The following is a 12,963-nucleotide window of genomic DNA, read 5'->3' as shown; positions in this document are numbered from 1 at the left end:
GCCAACCCCAACCATAACTGTTCCAGCCAATCCTAAAGAACACCTAGGGCAATATATAAGATTCCACAAGGGTTCCAGACACTAGAATAACTTTCTAGAAACCTACAACTTCCAGATGGTTCCATGGTCCAGGTAAGTCCTGAAACCTAGCCCAGCCTCTCCAGAACATCACATAGTTCCATCTCCCTACCCCATATTAGTGACAGACCCTTCCAATATCAAAAATTTAGAATTGCCATAGTCCAAGCAACCCCAAAGAGAGGTATGGAAAGATCACAGGTGATGGTGGAAATATATATAGAAGATAGGACTTAATAAATGAACATGAATGCTGAATCATTAAATAGGTATTTCTTTTAGTTTCCAGTATTTTAGAGCAGCTAGAAGTAAAAACCTAAAATTGTGAAATTATAACCCATGTCAAAGTTTAAAATATGTTCTACAACTAATTGTGGTGCTGTGCTTTGAAATTTTTATAGCTTTTTTGTATATATGTTATTGTTCACAAAAAAAAAGAAAAAAGTCAATTGTGATGATAAAAAAGTATTTAATCATTATGATGAATATACAACTATGTGATGATATTGTGAGTTACTGATTGTATATGTAAAATGAAATGATCATATGGTAGAATGTGTTTGTATGTTGGTATGTTTAATAAATAAAATAAATTTAAAAAAAAAAGTATTTAAGCCCTCTAGCCTCCTATATTCTGGAGCAGCTAGAAGGAAAAATATGAGAGGATTGTATGGTAACCCATGACAAACTCTGGGATTTGCCCAGTAACCACTTGTTGAGGAGTGCTTTGAAAACTATTGCTTTCTCATTTCTTTGCTTGGTATATACGTTATACTATACAATATAAAAGTTAAAAAAAAAAAAGTAAAATAAATAAATAAATAAAAGACTGCATCTAGAACAACACTGTACCTCAAGCTCCAAAGAACATTTTAAAATCATCAAAGAACCCATGATTATAAGGAGTTATAAAAAGCATAGACTGCAAACCTAAAAAGTCCAGAGTATTAGAACTAGGCAGCATCTCTTGAGAGCTTGAAAAAAAAGGAATGTATTTTGATGTATTAAAGTATAACTCTAAGTGAAATATTGTAAACTTGTGGAAATTACTGAAGATGTTGTCCACCCTAAACATTTAATAACTTCGCAACATATTCGGAAGTATTCATAGATAACAGAACATGATGAATTTCTGCCACAAATAAGTCTGATATAAAAAAGGGAAATCTGGGCTTGTTGGAAGAGAGATCTAATCTGGGTCTTTTGTTTATTATATTTAATTTATCATTTCTTTGTGTCTTATTTTCTCTTTGTAATTTTTAGAATAATCATTTTAAGAATGATCAAAAAAACTATTATTTCAGTTGCTAATGCTGCTGGAGTACAATATACTAGAAATGGGTTGGCTTTTTCAATGGGGATTTATTAGTTTACAAATTTACAGTTCTAAGGCCATGAAAATGTCCAAATTAAGGCATCTAGAGGAAGATACCTTCTCTAAGGACAGGCTGCTGGTGTCCAGGGTTCCTCTGTCACATGGGAAGGCACATGGTGACATCTGCTGGTCCTTCTCTCCTGGGTTCTGATTTCAATGGCTCTCAGCAACTGTGGGTCCTTCGTGTTCCTCACAGGGCATCTCTCTCTAGTCTCTGTCTCTGTCTCTCTCTCTTTCTTCCTGACCCACTTTGAATTGAGTGGGTCACAACTCAATTGAAACAACCTAACCAAAAGGTCCCACCTGCCATAAGTGCATTCAGAAGAATGGATTAAAATAACATGCCTGGGGTACATAACAGATTTAAACCAGTACAGCCATCTACAGAAAACAATGTACAATGAAGTTCTGGCAGCCGTTTGGTCAATTTGAGCATTAGAAAAACCAAAGCAGATGGAAGAGAATATATGTTTGTTTGCTTATCTGTCTGTCTGTTTGTCTTGGCTGGGGAAAGAGTGGGGTGTTATAAAGAAAAGACCTGAACAAAGCTAGTCTTACTTCCTATGCAAATCATGGTAAGTGGATAACTCACATGCCTATTGCATTTTGTGCTACTAGATGTAACTGAGTGTTTCAGTTTGTTAATGCTGCTGGAATGTAATATGCCAAAAATAGATTGGTTTTTATAAAGGGGATTTATTAAATTACAAGTTATAATTCTAAGGCTGTGAAAATGTACAAATTAAGGCACCAATAAGAGGATTCCTTCTTGGATGAAAGGCAGCCTCCGGTTCCTCTGTCACATGGGAAGGTACATGGTGACATATGCTGGCCCTCCTGTGTTGCTTTCAAAATACCCCTCTGCTCCTCTGGGTCCTGGCTTCTGCCGGGGGGGCTTTTCTTCTTTATCTCCAAATGTGTGTGTCTGGTCTGAGCTCTCTGCTCTTCTGAGGATTCCAGTAAGCTAATTAAGATCTACCTTGAATGGGCAGGGTCACATGTTCCTGGAAATAATCTAATCACAAGGTCCCACCCACACTTGGGTGAGTCTCATCGCCATGGAAACAACCTAACCAAAAGATCCCACCTAATCAGGTCTGCCCCCACAAAGTTGGATTAGGATTAAGGACATGGCTTTTCTGGGGTATATAACAGCTTCAAACCAGCACACTGAGGTTTGGAAAAGATTCACATATATCTCAGAAAAAAAAAGGGACAGATGACAGAAGAAATAGGCAATTATTTTCAAGAACATAGTTTAAAACAAAGGAAAGACTTGGGCTTAAATATGTCTCCGGTTATAAATACTTTTATAAAATGAAACAATAAACTCAATTAGATGATGGAATAAGAATTAAGAATTAGATGGTAGATATGTACCAGATTCTATTATAAATATTTACATTCCTACTTGTGCATTTAGTCTAATGCAATCTCTTTTATGGCCAGATGGATGTGTTCCTACACAGTATTTATTGAGTTGAAATCAGAAATTTCTATGGGTACCCACCTTTGCCTGACTATTTGAATTAAGAGTTCTGCTTAATATTTTATATTTATATATTGTTTTATATGATTTTGTATTTTTAAGCCCAGATAGATTATAATGGTTAAAAAAAAAAAAAAAGCAGGCTAAGAATTTACTATTTTTTTCATGCACTTAATAGAAGACTTAAGCAAATGCTCAGTTTTCATTTGCTAAAGGTAGGACAGCAATAAAGGTTAGTGTTAATAAAGAATACCAACTCATGTTGTGGGGCTTCTGTTGTTTTGACCATATTCTATTTTGAAGCAGTTGCCAAAGAACGAATTCATGCTGAGCTTTAGGCTTGTAAAAATAATATAGCTAGACTTTATTAAGGAATTACTGAGTTTCCAGGCACTGGGAAAAGCATTTTACAAGCATATACAGCTCCATTTTTCTGAGAAGCTATATAATGCAGAGCTTAAGTGAGCAATTCTGTCATCAGACTGACTGGGTTTGAATTCTAGCCAACACGTAAACCAGCTGCTTGATTTGGTGCAGGTTCTTTCATCTTTCAGTTCCTCAGTTTTCTCATCTCTAAAATAAGGGTAATTGACTTCTGCTTCCAGACCTAATGTAGTAATAGATATTGGACTAGCCTTCCCACTAAACAACTATAAAACCAAACAAAAGATTTAAGGAAGCTGTTTTCAGACTTTGAACAATAGGCAGCACACAGACTGTGAACCCTGAAAGAGGGGAAACACACGGGGTGAGCCCCAATGGCACTGGACTACAGTGTAGAAAGAGTCCAAAGAAACTTAAGGGATGCTGAGCTGGCTAGAGTTTGGTGCCTCATGTTTATGATTCACTCAGCCTGCCCACTTTGAAATTATGGAATTCCTTATAAATAACTTTCCACTTTGTGAGCATGTGTATTATTTTAAATATTGCACACAAATTACATTGTATTACTTATACTGGAACTTGCATAAAATGTGGTCACACTCTATATTCAAATAATATTCAATGACTATCCCCTTCTAACAAACAGAAACAGTAGTTAATAAATTCTCCTTAAACTGTGTAATCATGGTACATCCCTTTGTCATGGAGGCAATCATTAGAAATCTACAGATTAAGTAATGTTATTTGGATGAAAGCAAAATCTTGGAGCCACTTAAAAGCTTGTCTCTTTAGAAAACCATTATTACATAAATTGATAACCATACATGATACCATAACGGAGCTGGAAAGAGCACGGGGTTGGGTGTCAAGAAATGTGATTTCTATGTCACTGCCATCAATTATTATTAAAGTGAAAATGAGGAGGAGAAAGATGATACTTAAAATAATAATACCATTTATCAAACACCTTAATACCATATGCTATAAAGGCATTATACATGTTCAGTCTTTATAGTAATCCTGCAAGACAGGTAATATTACTTCCCTTTTATGGATGAGGAATGTGAACTTCAGAGTGGCTAAGTAATTTTTCCAGGATTAAGGCCGGGTATTCTATACCTGACTCAAGGTGCGAAGGCTGTGCTCACTCAAAGCCGGTCCTCTTTTCACTGTCTCCTCATCAGCCAGGCCATTCTACCCATCTGTTAAAGGATGTTGTTCAAAAGAGTAGTCATGACTCATATAAACATATAATGAACAAGTATCAAAGATTTTATTCAACTCATTAAATAATGATGGAACTGGTTCTGGGAAGATAGTGGAATAGGATAGATCTTGTTCAACCTTGCTCCAAGGAGCAGCTAAAGAAGGGACGGGTAGGCTACTGAGACAGCAATTCCAGGGTATAAGAGACCTGGGAGAGTGTTCTGCACAACACAGGGAGCCCCTGGTGGCAAAAGCTGAGGAACTGAGAAGCAGAGAACTGGAGACTGCCTGGCTGGTGCAAACTGCCTAACGTGGAAGCCCAGAGCCCTCAGGAGTGCATGAACTGGAAGACAGGGACTAGGAAGTAAGCCAAGCTGTGTTCCTTGAATGTGCTGCCTTCCCCAGTGCAGCCCCTGCGACCCCCAACTCACCCCATACTCCACGCACCTGAAACTTGTCACCTGCCCCCACTACCTGCACTCCAAGCGCCAACCTACAGCATGCATACCAAAACCCACCCCAATTGCATCACGCCTGCCCCAGCCCAACCCACCTCTCCTGTGCAAGCACAGCCTTGCCCCACCCCTCCCAAGCCTGACCTCCCAGTCCCTGCCTCCTGCAGGTAGTCGCCAGAGCAGAAAGGCTGCGAGGTTTACCTCCATAACCAGGCTAAACCCGTCCCCATAGCACCCCGCACCCTGCCCCCTTTTCTCCCACCCAGCTCCGCGCACATGTACATCAGTTTATGGCACTTCCAGATCTGCATGCGCAGGATCCCCATTCAAGAACCCCAGATCTGTGACTTGCACGGCTGTGCCCTCAGCCCACGCAGCCGCAATGTGAATCTGCTGTCCTAGCTCTGCGCATGCGCACAAAGAGACCCACGCCCTAGATCAGTGTGCACCAGGGCCCCGCCGCGAACCCATGCTCCCACCCAACCACATCATTCCTCACTGCTGGATGCACACACTCATAGGCACCAGAATAGCATCCCCAACCTGCACCTATTCCTGCACTGCAACACATCACGAAGTGTTGTGCCCTGCCCAGCACCCTGCATCCTGCTCCACATCCATCCTGCAAACACAAGGTTTTAGACTACTGAAGGAAATCAACTCCCAAAGTAAATCAATCAAGACATTTACATGCCTCGAAGACAGCAGAAGATCACTAAACATATCATGATGTAGACAGATATAGCCCATTGGGCCAACTAATCAAAATGTTCATATACCTCTAGTAAATGAAATAAATAGGCTAATGACATGAAGGAGATCAAGAAGACACTAGAAGAGCATTAAGAGGAATATGAAAGAATAAATAGAAAAATAGTAGGTGTCACAGAGATTAAAGATGCTGCAGACCAAATAAAAAACACATTAGATATGCAATGATGTGATGATATTGTGAATTACTGATTATATATGTAGAACGGAATGAGCATATACTAAGAATGCTTGTGTTTCTTTCCTGTAATTGTTTTTTTAATTAATAAAAAATTAAAAAAACATATTAGAGACACACAACAGCAGATTTGAAGATGCAGAAGGAAGAACAAGTGAAATAGAGGACAGGACAACTAATTTTAGATATTCAAAACAGCAAATGGCAAAAAAAGACGGGAAATTTTGAATTAGATCTCAGGGAAATGATGGATAAAACAAAGTGCATGAATATAAGAATCACTGGGGTCCCAGAGGGAGAAGAGAAGAGTAAAGGGCTAAGAAGAGTAGATGAGGATATAATGGGTGAAAACTTTCCAACCCTTATAAAGAACATAAATATAAAGTCAAAGAAGCTCAATGAACTCTAAATAGAATAAATCCAAATAGGCCTCCCCCAAGACACCTACTAATAAGTCTGTCAAATGCTGAAGAGAAGCAGAAAATTCTGAAAGTGACAAGAGAAAAACAATCTACTATATACAAGGAAACCACAGAAGACTGAGTTCAGACTACTCAACTGCCACCATGGAGGTGAGAAGGCATAGCTATGAAATATTTAAAATCCTGAAAGAGAAAGACTTCCAGCCAAGAATTCTGTACCCAGCTGTATTAGCTAGGGTTCTCTAGAGAAACAGAATCAGCAGGAGATATCTGTAAATGTAAAATTTATAAAAATGTTTCACGTATTCGTGGGGATGTAGAGTTCAAGGTCTATCGGGCAGGCTGTGAGCTGGCAGCTCAAATGAAGGTCCTCAACCAACATCAGATAGTTTCATCTCCCCACCCCATATTATTGACAATCCCTTCTAACATGATAAAGTTAGAATGGGCATAGCCTAAATACCCCTAAAGAACAGGATAGAAAGATCAAAGGTGATGATGGACCTACAGAGAGGGTAGGGTTTAACAAACAAATATGTTTGCTGAATCATTAAATTTCTATTTCTTTTAGTCTCCAGGATCTTAGAGAAGCTAGAAGTAAAAACCTAAAATTGTGGAATTGTAACACGTACCAATCTATTCTACAACTAATTGTTGTGTTGTACTTTGAAATTTATTGCTTTTTTGTATATGTATTCTTTTTCACAAAAAAGTCAATTGTGATGATAAAAAAATATGTATTTATTCCTTCTAGCCTCCTATATTCAGGAGTAGCTAGAAGGAAACATCTGAGATGATGGTATGGTAGCCCATGACAAACTCTGGAATCTGTCCTGTAACTACTTATTGAAGAGTGCTTTGAAAAGTATTGCTTTTTTCTTTCTTTGCTTTGTATATTTGTTATATTAAACAATAAAAAAGTTAAGAAAATAAAAATAAATAAGTAAAAAAAAAGATGAAACCAGTTAAGACGCCATGACCTACTGGAAGAGCATCTGTGCAGACAGCGCATTTGTTTATAGGAGAATAAGATTTCTGGGTGAGATACAAAACTGAGTAAACCATAATCTTCAGGGTTATCTGTTCCGCCAGGTGGAAATTACTTGCACCTCTACCAGACAAAAGTCTACAAATTAACATGTATCATCAGTAAATCTGGGACTTTTAATTAAGTATAAGCAGCAAGTTAAAGTATCTTACTCTAGATAACCCTAGGGCCCAGGAGGTCATTGAAAAGCCATGCCACCTCCCTTTTACATTTCCAAATGTAATACAATCATGTATATTATCAGCTTGCATTTCCTCATTTATACAATGAGGAGTATTCATTTAGAATTCTCTGAAACCTGTGATCATGCTTGCAAAGTGATTTTAAAAGGCATCTTTATTATCAACCAAAGCATTTAAAAGGATCAGCTCCTGGGTTGGAACACTAAAGAGCAGTACTAGAATCTTGCTACTCCTAGGGGTTCACCCTTACTTGAAACAATACTAAACTATCATTTTATACTACCAATAATCATTAAATTAAGCATTTACTAGGATTTAGTTGCTGTGTCAAGTGTTTTACGTGGATTATACCAATTAATACCCACCCCTGAAATAGGTACTGTGATTACCCCATATTACAATTAAGTAAATGAGATTTAGAGGTTTAATTTTTGTTTAAAGCCATCCATCTGGGAAAAACTAGATCTTAAGACTCCAAATCTAGAGTTCTTTCCAGGACCTCAAGACGATTTGCTTACTTTGAGTCACTGTTCTGCAGCATTCCAAATTCTGATTTTCTCAGTTTTCCCACCAGTAAACTGGAATGACGTTCCTCCCAGATTGCTGGAAAGATGATATGATATAATGAATGTGTACATGCTTTGAAAACCTTGACAATGCACAATGTAGGACATTTTCCTTACAATGTTATGAAATTGTGGTGACTCGGTTTAATATGAATTCCCTCTCACATTTCAACCAAGCCTCAAGGACTGGCTTAAGGGACCAAATGATCTTCTGAATCTCTGCAGCACTTCCTGTTACAGTCTGTGTTGTGTTGTCTGATGACAGGCCTTTTACCTTAAATGATACTGAGACCTCTGGATACTATTTAAAGTTAAGGTCAGCATTGTCCCAAAAAAGAATGTGAACCACAGACATAATTTAAAATTTCTAGTGTCCACTTTAGTAGAGAAAATAGGTGAAATTAATTTTAATGTATTTTATTGAACCCAATATATCTAAAATAGTATCATTTCAACACATAATCAATATGAATATCCCTAATAAGATAGTTGTTTTTTTTTTTTTTTTTTGGCATACTAAGTCTTCGAAATCCTGTGTTATTTTACACTTACAGCACATGTCTATTCAAACATTTTTAGGGCTCGATAGTCTCATGTGGCAAGTTAAGGTTCACCTGGGACAGTCAAGGTTCACCTCCCAAACTAGACAGCCAACTCCCCTAGGCAGGGCTCCTCCACTCGAGGCACTTTCCTTTTATCTTTCCCTGCCTTCCTAAGGAATTCCTGCAGCTGCTTCTTCAAACTTTCCCCCAAGATTTTTTTTTCTTTTTCTTTTTCTTTTGCATGGGCAGACATCGGGAATCGAAGCCAGGTTTCCGGCATGGCAGGTGAGAACTCTGCCACTGAGCCACCATCGCACTGCACCTGCCCCCCCACACACAAGATTTTTAAGACCCCAACTCCCATTTAATTATAGACAGTCTCTTTCATTATCACTGGGAAGACAGGGGCCTGGATTTATTCTTTGCCACTACAAACACACTGCTTTAGGTAACTGGCTCAATTGGAGAGTCTTATGAACTCCCAGGGTGGGGTCTCAGAATCAACATGTTAAAGAAACACTCTTTGAAATGCATTGCTCTGATCACTCTCATCTCTCTCAACACCCCAATTTCCTCCCATTTTCTCCTATTCATTCTACCTTTTTTCAGTCTAGAAGAATAGGGCTCAGTGATTTAATTATACTTTTTGACCCCAATCCATCTCTTCCTTCACAGAACTTGTGGCATCAACGACCCCCTTTTCCCTTACAATCTCAATTGTTTCCTTTCTCTTCTGCTTGGTTAGTTAGTTCTCTCCTGGCCCAATAAAATAGACCCACTGAAATTTGTGCCTCGTCTCTTTCTTTTCTTTCATTATCAACTCCAGTTAATAGAAGGTTATAATCACTGTTTCCATTCCCTCACTGTCCAAAAAGTGATTCCTATTACTAACCTGCCTTTTGACCCCACTAAGTTACTGCACAGTCCTTCAGTCACCCATGATTCTCCAATGCAATATGGAAAGATAATTCTAGAGCAGTGTTTCCAAAAAGGGTGTTTCAGACATCAATAGCTTTTATACCACTACTAAGCAAATAGTTTTTAAAAGATTCTATGGGTAAATATGCTTGGTAGACTCTGGGTTAAAGTTTAAACAAGTTATACCATTCATCAGTGCCCTTTATAATGTCCCAGGTGTGTGTAGGGTATAACATCTTCCAAATTTATTTAATGTCAGAATCTTTTAACTATCATGATTGATTATCTCAGAGGAGCACACTTTGGAAATATTGCATTGACCACACTTCATTCTTATTATATAGTAGTTTTTACTTTCCGCATATGCCACCTTATATTTTAATTTGTCTCCTACCATATAGTTCTAGTGTATAAATCTAGTCTTACCCTTTCCGAGTACACATTGTGTCATATATTTTCACATGTCAAGCTTCTAGAACAGTGGTTTACACACAAATGTTACTCGTTAATTAGTGGGTTTTTCCTCAGAACTAACCCTAGTAAATGCCTTTAACTATAGGAACTTCAGCGTCTTGGCCACTAGGGGGAGATACAGAAGCACCTCAGCTTATCTCAGAGCCTCAGATCCCACCATAAAGGCAGCTACAAATTCTGCCCACTCAGACCATGCTCAGCCAGAGGGAGAAGATATTAAATACTATCCATTTCGTGCTAGTGTGGCCAGCAACCGCGGAGCAGAGGCATTGGCAAATGAATTACCCAAGTCAACCACATCCAGATCAAGCTGAGAACCCCACTGAACTTGAAAGAGTAAAACTCCTTTAGGTGTGCCCATTTTACCCGGGTTTGAGAGAGATTTTTTTCTCTCCTAGCATTTAATTTTAGAACCTCTAAGCATTTAAATTTAGTAAAAATAATCATATTCTAGATGCATTAATTAGGCTTAGATCAATTTATTGTGGTAATAAAAGATAAATAGTTTAATATAAATTGCTCCGAGTGGTTTCTGATCAAGGAACTGAAATTTATTTCATTGGAAATGATGTAAGTGTTTAATTTTACAAGTTAAATATCTTGACTTTGCATTTGAAGGGAGCTAGAAAAGATGAAGGAATTTCCCTTTCATACATGTTGGAAATAAACTGTTTCTTACACCTGTGTTCATCAGTTTGGTTAGTCCAAGTTGGGGCAATAAGCACCTTTATGAACAAGGAACCTTCTTACTGACAAATTGGCATTGGCTCATTTGTACAGTATTGTAAAACCCGAAGGGAAAACCCTATTGATACCATTTTATACACAGTGCTACCGCGAGGACAATAACGATATTTGTTGTATTTAGAAAGTACCTGTTTACTTACTTTATGATGAAGAAAGATATCTTTCCTGGAAAAGTCACCACGAGAAAACTGAAACCCAAGTCCCTGCTCACTTCTCAGTCACCCCTGCTCAATCCTGCCTTTTGGCATCCTTACGTTCTTCTATATTTCAACAGAAGATACAAACGACCACAGCAGCACTGACTTGGCGGGGTGCGATGCCGTGAAGAGGTCGCCGGTGAAGCCTCCTCTCGGCCCCGCCCTGGGGGCGCGCAGGGCGACAGAGGCGCCCATCAGGGCAGTCCAGGGACCCCGAGGGCTCCTTTGTGAAAGCGAGGGCTCGGGTGAGACCGGCAGGAGGAGGCCACGGACAGCGGGCCCCGGCCAGGGCCCTATCGCAGCGTTCGGAAGGCGGGCCAAGCACCGCTGGCAGGGGCTGAGACTCCCCACGGCTTCACCCCAGCAGCACGCCTGGGAAGATAGTCCCCGCAGAAATGATGGCCTGGAGGGAGGACTCGGTTCACGGTGCTTGAGCCCTGATTCGGAGGCTCTGTCCTGGAGATGGGGAGGGAGCAGTGAGCTGCTTGGCAGCTAAGATGCCTGTCTGATGTGTTTGGAGTTGGGAATGAGGGAGGAAAGGGAATCAAACAGAGACATAAATTTGAGAAATTAGGAGGGGGAGGATGGGGTAAATGGGTCTTAATAAAAACCACAAAAAGATTAACAAAATAAATTTTCCATTTATCCAGTGGAATGCAGTACATTAAAAAATGTATAGTACGTAAAACAAACAAGGAGAAACAAGTCTTAACAGCTATAAAAAAATTAAATGGATAAAACTTACAAAGACATTATCTGTTTCAATTAAAAATAAAAAAGATCTAGTAATAAGTGTCTATAAAAGACATTTAAAATAATAGAATACAAAAAAGTAGAAAATAATATAGAAAAGATATAGCAGGTTTTATGAACCATAAGAAATTGAGGGAAGGAGTTTTCATATCTGACAAAATTGAATTCAAGTGAAAAGCATCAGAAAGGACAGAGATGAACATAATATGCAGGTAAAAAGAATTACTGATTAAGAAGATAAAAATGATCATGAAATGCCTATATATAACAAAAGGCAACAATGATAAGACAGTGGGGAGGAATAGATAAATTAACTCTATTTGTATATTTAACACTCCTGCTCAGAAATGAATCAAACATAAAAAACAATGAACAATGAATTATATCAATAATTAATAACCACAATTAATGAACTCAATCTATTAGAAATATATAGAACTTTAGAACCGACAAACAATATACATTCTTTCTGTAATATGTGGAACATTGACAAACATTTTCTATACTCATAGGAAACCTCAGTAAAGTCCAAAAACTCAGCATTGTTCAAGCTCTGCTTCCTGGCCATAACGAAATACACCTAGGAGTCATTAGCAAATTGAAAGCAAATGAAAATCATCCAACCAGTTTTCTGTGGCTGTGTAACCTCAAACCCCAAAACAGGTGAGGACAGTAAAAGGCAATTTCCCTTATGAATCAATAGTACTATTAATTTTCAGCAAAGGTCAATTGTATTGCTATATTGTTTCACTGTAACAGGAATTTTTTAAAAATGTATTATAAATATTGGACACCATTGTAAACTCAGTAAAGACAGGGACTGATCTGCCTTGTTTTCTATTGTATCTGCAGCACCTAGAACAGCTCCTGGCATCTCGTAGGCACTCAATAAATATTGGCAGAATGGAAAAGTGAATTCCTAGGGCTGGTTTTCCTATCATGAATTTACTGAAAAGTCTTTAAACCTCTTGGTGGCAGAATAATGGCCCTTCAAAGAGGTCCATGTACTAATCCCTGGAACGTGTGCCTACCGGTAGGTTACGAGCTACTGAGAATTAAAGTTACAAATGGAATTAAGTTTGTTAATCAGCTGATCTTTAAATAGAAATATTATCCATATGGGCCCAATGTAATCCCAAGGGTGCTTAAAAGTGGAAGAAAGATGTAGAAGAGAGAGA

This window comes from Tamandua tetradactyla, chromosome 3 (assembly GCF_023851605.1).
Source record: "Tamandua tetradactyla isolate mTamTet1 chromosome 3, mTamTet1.pri, whole genome shotgun sequence".
Lineage (NCBI taxonomy): Eukaryota > Metazoa > Chordata > Mammalia > Pilosa > Myrmecophagidae > Tamandua > Tamandua tetradactyla.
The sequence above is the reverse complement of the archived record's forward strand: the minus strand, read 5'-3'. Positions refer to the sequence as shown.